The sequence below is a fragment of the Haliotis rubra genome, unplaced genomic scaffold, assembly GCF_003918875.1.
Source record: "Haliotis rubra isolate DU_JTF1 unplaced genomic scaffold, ASM391887v1 Scf2462, whole genome shotgun sequence".
Classification (NCBI taxonomy): domain Eukaryota; kingdom Metazoa; phylum Mollusca; class Gastropoda; order Lepetellida; family Haliotidae; genus Haliotis; species Haliotis rubra.
In genome coordinates this window covers 26,730-35,470 of record NW_025766517.1, presented here as the reverse complement: position 1 = coordinate 35,470, position 8,741 = coordinate 26,730, and positions in this window count along the sequence as shown.

Below are 8,741 nucleotides of genomic sequence, written 5' to 3'. Positions count from 1 at the left end.
GAGCACAAACTTATACCCATCAGCCAGTGAAATTATCATCCACCATCTTCCTGCAATGAACTTTTCTCATAACTCCACATCAATACCATAGAAATACATTTGACCCGTTAAGATCTGTGTTAGAATTGATCTTCAGTAACCCATGCTTGTCGTAAGAGACGACTAACAGGATCAGGTGGGCAGGCTCCTATCAAATCCCAAGTGTATCGATGTTGATCACTGGATTGCCTGGTCCAGGCTCGATTATTTACAGACCGCTGTCATATTGCTCAGTGTGGCATTTAACAACCAAATAAACAAAGAAAAAGTGTTTTTAGTCTCACCCTCCCAGTCCACCCCTCAGCCCTCCCACACTTTTCATTCTTGCTCCTACCCCACAAACCTCTTGCCCCACCCATCTTAACTCCTCTTGCCCCACCTACAATACATCAGTTGTCGCCTCTGCCTATTTATGGTACTTACTTCATTGGTCCAACCCACTACTCTATAATGTACCCTTTTGAGAATGCATAAAATATTTCTAATTCCTCTCTCAGACATTTCAACACCAGCAACTTGCTGTGTGACTGCCAGATTGCCTGGCTCCTCTGCCTGGTTACGTCAGGCTGGGTTCGAATCCAGCTGGCCCACGCTGTGTGCAGTCACCCCATATCCCCTCAAGGGACTTAACATCTTGACGTGCAGTTTGAAGATTTCAAATGCAGTAAGTTTTACCAAAACCTACAATAATAAGAACAAATTTGGATGATTTTCGTGATCTATTGTAGAAATGGTCAGGTTCAGAAGATTACATAAGTATTTCTTGTGTTTCCAGTCCAATTTGTCCAAGCCATTGATTCTGGAAGATCCGAAGTCTCAGATAGCACTGAAGGGAGACAATGTGACCCTGGGCTGCATTGTGAAGGTGCCTGGAGAAGGCACGCCAAAGTTCCAGTGGAAGAAGGATAACATCGTATGTACACATGCTAAAATCTTTTTATTAAGTTTAACACAATGAAGCAGTATGATTTTGCCTTTGCAGGCAGATCCTTATAACCAGACTTTCCGATAATTATAAAAGCCGTAGCGTTTCAAAGATATGCTGTGAATATGAATACATAATGGAAGTTCCATGTTTTAGTAGCTGATGATGTATTTCAGCTCCTGACCAGTGCCGATGTTGTGACTGAAGGTGTCCAGGATGGTGATGCGATGAGCTACATCTCCGCCCTGCACATGCGAAATGTGCAGGATGACATGAACCGGCCTCTACCAGTGTGTCATCACAAACAACTTCGGTTCATCTTACTCAAAGAAGGCTGAAATCAGTGTGCATGGTAAGAGTTAGCTCCCCTGGACTAGGGTCTCTCAAGCTCACAGCTAAGAATATTCAGTTGTTTCCAGTTAAGTACGGCATGTAATTCCAAAATAAATAATAAGGCTGAATTGTTTTGGTCATGAGAGAATTAAATATGACATGCAGTAACGGAAATTTTACATCTAAAGTAAATCAGAAAATCCCTCTTGGTCAGGATGTTATTTGGTTCCTTTTAGTAGGTGTCACAACCCATTGATAATGACCTTTTGATCTGGGTGCCATTCTTCAAAGCGATCTTAGCACTAAGGTGACCGAAACTCCCATACCTTAGCAACTTTCACAATCTATGTTATGTACAATGGCACCTTGAAAGGTATAATGTGGAGAGCAAGAGCTTTATATCGTATTCCTCTGTTTTACAATACCACCTCTGTGTTTCAGTGTTCCCTGTGTTCACGAAGATCCCTGTTGATGTCACCGTGAAGGTGGGGACCACTGCCAAGCTGGAGTGTTCCGCCACGGGGCAACCTCAGCCCACCATCGCCTGGCAGAAGGACGGTGGAATCAACTTCCCGCAGCCCGCGACCGACGATGCATGTCATGCGTCCGATGACACATTCTTCATCACTAACACACGGACAGAGGATGAGGGCATCTACAGTTGTACATACCAGCGGCGACGGAACCATCATCATTATTTTCCTTATCCTGACTCATGCTCTTTTGCTTGTCTTCTTCTTCTTGCTAACATAGTGGAACACTTGTATCTCCCTAATTGAAGCTCCCTTCAATGTAAAATCACTAATTAGTACTCAGCACGAAGTTACCTCCCTTCCACAAGCTGAACGAGGGCTTCACCTCCACCCATGTGCCTCACTCTTCCTTCTTCGCCCAGTGAGCTGGACGTGAGAGCACCTGTGTCTCCCGACACACTATATCCTTTGATTATATTTAGTTAGTTACCTCGTGATAGACATCTATAGAGGTTTAGCTAGTATCCTTCAACAATTATATATTGATATTTAGTCGCGGTTTCTACTGTTTATTCACGGACGCCGTGTTTGTTTCAGTGGATTACGCTGATAAAAATTCTGTTCTGTTGCAGATTACGCTTTTTATTCTGCTGCTGATCCGCATTTAATATGCCCTAGTTGTACTGCGCCATGTTCATTTTATTCACGCTTGCAGTTGCGTACTAATTTATCCATTTCTGCCTTTAATAAATAATTACTTTGGCGCTTGAGACGCTGCAGCAGATAGGTCACGATGCAGAGTCTAGCCATGACTGATACACCTGAACCCCTCGCCAGTCTACTGCTGTTGGTCGACCCCGCCCCCGCCTGGTGTTCCGCTAGAGTGGTGGAGAGGCGGGACGAGTCCGCCGCCTCCAAGAAGCGCCCTGCTTCCCCAGACATCCCATCGCCGCAGCCGAAGACTAGAGTTTTCTACTGCATCTCAACGCCAATTCTGAGGGGAAATCAACGGTCTACTTGAACTTTCTCAGCCGAGATTGTTCCCGTCGCAGATTTGGGCCTGTATGATGATCAGCCGATCATCATACCTGATGTACATCAAAAGAATGACCGATGTCGGCAACAGTGATGTCAGCGCAGATCAACATGCAGCCTGATGTACCAACGCTGATATTCTATGATCTTCCTGAGGGTCCCGTCGCTACCAACACTCAACGCAGACTTCGCACCCCCAGGGCAGCGTCGACCTCTGAGGGGAAATCAACGAAGTCTACTAGGACTTTCTCAACCGAGATTGTTCCAGCCGCTGAACTGGGCCTCTACGATGATCAGCTGATCATCATCCCCGACGTACGCCACAAGAAGCGACCGGAGACAGCTACAGTGACATCAGCAGAGATCGCCATGCAGCCTGATGTCTCTACACTGACGTCAGACGACTTCCCTGAGGGCACCGACTAATTCGTCGCAGACCATCCCAGATGAACTGTTGCGGCAAATCATGATCATGATGGAGGGCCACCACAGACTGGGAAGCAGCCAGCCCAAGGCCCGAGCCTTCGCGAAGGTTCCAACGCAGACGACACCCCAGAGGCACCCCCATCAGCGTAGCAACCACGACGAAGCCACCTTCGCGAAGGAAGTCGCAGACCACCTCCACGAAGGACCCAGATGTACAGCTTTCGCGAAGGCCTTCGCTGGCGCGGGATAGATCATCACCTTCCTCGCTTCATCCCTAGATGCGACTCAGACCGCCAGACCTCACGGAAGCCTTCGCTGAAGGTCAAATCGCCGCTCCCCAGGACCGACGCAGAGGAAGCTTCGCGAAGGTCAAATCGCCGCTCCCAGGACCGACGCAGAGGAAGCTTCGCTGGCATCAAATCGCCGCCCAGGACCGACGCAGAGGAAGGAAGGCGCTTTCGCTAAGGCCTTCGGCGACACCTGACTACACGAGCTTCGCTGGGCTATCAACATTCTCCTCACAGGTCTCCGAGAAGGTCAACCCATAGACGCAGTTCACCAACACGATCTCCGCCGCCATTAACCGCCCGATCTCCTCGCACATCACCACGCCGATCGCTCCCACAGGTCACCACACAAGTCTGCACACAAGTCTACAGTCAGGTCTCCCCGAAGGCCACCCGACATAGAGATAGAAATACACAGTCCACCATCAGAAGAGCATCAACCTCTCATCAGTGATGCTGGGATAGAAAATGAAGGAGGCATCATTTTCTCAGACGCTGAGATACTTATATTGGATGGTAAACAACCTAGATCTCTTTCACCTTCCAAGAGTGGCAACTCGGCGCAGACATACCTGATAAAGGAAGACGAGGCAGACGCCATCACCTTACCTCCAATCGACTCGATTGCTGCGGTGCCACAGTATGTGGACACAGCCTACCATAAAGCCATAATAGTTCAAACGCCAGAGGCGCATGTTATTGGCATTAATAGATCTAGAACGATCAATGAGATTCTTATCACCAGATTTCGTGGACACCGACTTCTGAAGATGATAGGATGATCTACTCGGCTCTATTTATGCAGAACCAGCAAGAACCACACCCTGTATGAAGCTAACGCCATATATTGATCGGTTTCTAGACACTTCGCTTAGGAAGTCCCAGGCCACCTCCGCTGGGAGCTAGAGCCTCACCAGTTACAAGGGACGCCACGGAGGAGTAGCGCTTCACCGACCCCCCACATATTGCTGAGTGCGGCGTGAAAACAATACACTCACTCACTCACTCCTGTTGAACACAGAGGTCGCTCATGGGCAAGCGCATATATTATATATATACTGATCGGGCTCTGACTCAATACCTTCGCTAAGGTCGCTAAGGCTAAGTGGCTCCAAGTCTACCTCACACAGGAAATCTAGATTGATACTTCGAGCTTCACAAATCTCCGGGCGTCCACCGAGGAATTCTCCTCCAAGGTCTCCATATATTAGCCACTCGCCATATATAGCTACTCGCCAGTCCGTTTCAAGACATCGCATAAGTTGTCTATCAACTGTATGCCATATGCCGCCTATAAGCCTACGCCAAGACAATTGCACAGGCTATTTACAACACAGAACGCCGCTATATTAATTAATCAACGACGTTGCATAGATCTTCACAGAAATCAACCTTTCCGTATAGATTGGTAGAATATGCAATCCCGGACTACGATACGAGTATCTACATGCGACCATTACGCAGATCTGCAGACAATTCAATATCGAAATTGAACAGCAGCCTTGTTACAGCGAAGTATAACTCATAATCGCCAAAGTTTCTGAGAAGAAATATGTACAACAAGTTCAGCTTTAATTCTACAATTATGACGATACATTCATGTATACAGTCTACAAGCTGACAACTTGCAAGTTTATTGTACCTTTATATAAGAAAGTCGCGAATTATATTCAAAACTGAAGTTACTTTCACGACAGCCAGGAAAATAACCTACCCAGCATTAATATTACAGAGCGAGGTATTTCGCTACCGGAGGTTTCGCTTACCTTTAACCCTCAAACACGTGGTCACTGGGTAACTTCGAAGCTACGGTGAAGACCGACGATTATGCTAATATCAACGACGGCAAGATTTTATACAAGGTTTTTTCCTGCTACACCGTGACATCACAGCTGGTATTCTACAGAATCAAAATGCCTTGTTCTGATTGGACCGCTGTTGGACAACGACTCCACGCAGAGGTCGATCTTAGTTCACAGGTCAACACTTACGCTATAAGTGACAACTATATATCAGTGAACGAGCAAGCCTCCTTACAGTCCAGTTAATCTGAACCTTCATGATTGGGCTGCTTTCTTCAGGTTAGAGACCTCCCCTGTCAAGTTAGGACGAGGCACGGCAGTCAGGCAATTTTACATAAACTTCAACGAGGACAGACACACCTGGTTGTGCACCTACATCGCCAAGGACTTCGCAGCTTAATAACCTAGACGACGGGATACAAGTGGATCTAAATCCACAGCCGCCTCAGACTACAGCTGAATTTCATAATCAAGCTACTAACACAACTAGATGGTTAGTAAACCTACTTAAACTTTCTGATTGGAGAATTAAAACGGAAGTTTCACCCTCCAACTTGGGATCTGAATATAGTGTTCCAACACCTCACAAGTGAGGTTTATGAACACGCCTTCTGGATGACATACTTGGACTTCATGATACGATGATTCTATCAATGATGGCCAGCAAGAGCACTGTAAATTTATCTCCACCGAACCAAACAGAAGGGAATAATACAACAGATTATTTCCTCTATCATCAACTTACGCAGAATGAAATCTCACGCACTATATCTCCGCTTGGATCAGAACTGTCATACTACGTGCATACAAGACGGATGGACCTAATCCGACCTCCATGAGCTTTTAATACTCATGATATTAGAGCTAACTTCTGCATTGATCTACACAATGTTATTTGAAATAATGGAGGGTTTATTTTCTGAGATCCGATATGGTGGTTGCCAACCATTATCTGAGAGATATCATCACCGAGGACGCCTCAGGTATCCACCAATTCGATCCCATGGTCCTCGCGACAACAGTTGACAGTTCCTCGAGAAGATAAGTCAATCTTACAGATTTCTACTTATCTTATAACAGTACTAAATAGCTACATGCTATATATAATTTGCTTAAGTTCTTTTATCATCACAGTACTATGATTATTACATCATACAATATATAAGTTAACAACTCTACAGAGTTGGTTATTATATATTTACCTTAACTTAATTATATCTTAAGCATAGTACTATACTCAGATTGTAAAAATATATAAGCTAACAAACTCTACAGAGTTTGGGCTATTATATAGGTAGCTTAAGCTTATTCATATCTTAAGCTCAGTACTATGTTTATATCATATAAGTATATTAGCTAACAAACTCTAAAGAGTTTTTGCTATTTGGCTTAAGTCTCATCATATCTTAAGCAATATGGTTACATTATAACATGTATTAGCTAACAAACTCTACGGAGTTTTTTGCTATATGTAACTTAAGCTTATTCATATCTTAAGCGCAGTACTATGTTTATATCATATAGGTATTTTAGCTATCAAAACTCTAAAAGAGTTTTTTTGCTATTATATATTTGGCTTAAGTTTCATCATAATTTAAGCTTTATGGTTACATTATAACTTGTATTAGCTAACAAACTCTACGGAGTTTTTGCTATTATATATGTAGCTTAAGTTTCCTTCAAATCTTAAGCTCAATACTATCAAAGCTCAATACTATGTTTATATCATATAAGTATATTAGCTAACAAACTCTACGGAGTTTTTGCTATTATATATGTAGCTTAAGGTTTCCTTCATAAACTCAATACTAGGTTTATATCATATAAGTATTTTAGCTAACAAACTCTAAAGGGTTTTTTGCTATTATACAATTAGCTTAAGTTTCATCATATCTTAAGCAGTATGGTTACATTATAAAATGTATTAGCTAACAAAACTCCACGGAGTTTTGCTATTATATATATAGCTTAAGTTTAATTATATCTTAAGCTCAGTACTATGGTTATAACATAAAAGTATATTAGTTAATAAACTCTAAGGAGTTTTTTTTGCTATATACATTTAGCTTAAGTCTAATCTTATCTTAAGCTTAGTACTATGGTTACATTATTAATCTATAAGCTAATAAACTCTACAGAGTTTTGGCTATTATATATGTAGCTTAAGTTAATTATATCTTAAGCACAGTACTATACTCATATTGTAAAAATATATTAGCTAACAAACTCTACAGAGTTTTGCTATTATATATGTAGCTAAAGCTTATTCATATCTAAAGCTCAGCATTATATCTATATCATATAAGTATATTAACTAACAAACTCTAAAGAGTTTTGCTATTATATAATTAGCTTAAGTTTAATCATATCTTAAGCTTAGTACTATGTTTATATCTTAAAGTATTTTAGCTAACAAACTCTAAGGAGTTTATACTAGCATATTAACAAGCTTAAGTCTATTAGTCTTAAGCATTGTATTAATGTTATATATACTTTATCATAATAAGTACATTGTAATAACCTTTATATGGCAGCTGATAAGTTAGCAGCAGGAATTCATCAGTTCAGTACCTTTATGAAGTTCCCATAGGGTTATTACAATCATCACAGTTCAAATCACTAATTATTAAAATCCAAAGTATTATATATTTCCCACCTCCCTTCCTGGTCCGGAGTCTACAAGCAAGAGATGAGTCAGGATAAGGAAAAATATGTAATTTTTAGAGTAAAATTGATATTTTATACTTATCCTGACTCATGAGGTAAGCCCTCCCATCCTCCCCACATAACACTTTGGATTTCCCTGTAAATTCAAATGTTGGGCTCAGTATATGAGGAGAGAGTGAGGCACATGGGTGGAGGTGGCGCCCTCGTTCCCGCGCTTGTGGAAGGGAGGTAACTCGTGCTGAGTACTAATTAGTGATTTTACATTGAAGGGAGCTTCAATTAGGGAGATACAAGTGTTCCACTATGTTCGCAAGAAGAAGAAGACAAGCAAAAAGAGCATGAGTCAGGATAAGTATAAAATATCAATTTTACTCTAAAAATTACATTTGTACCTTATTTGTTACAGCTCCTGTAACAAATATGTAAATTAATGAACAGCGTGATTATTTGATAAGTGCCAATGTCCTGTCAGTGTGTTGTACTGTATCATATATTTTGAGAGCTGTATGAAATGTCCTACATGATACAATATGCCAGTGATTTCAAATCAGATCTTTATATTAGTCATTTGCTAAAACTTGACTCCCACCCATATGCTTAATCACATTGCTAATTGTGTGCTGCATCTTCCTCATACAGAGGAGGCGGTGGGGTAGCATAGTGGTAAAAGAGTCAGCTCATCACACCAAAGACCCGGGTTAGATTCCCCACATGGGTACAATGTGTGAAGCCCATATCTGATATCGCTGGAATA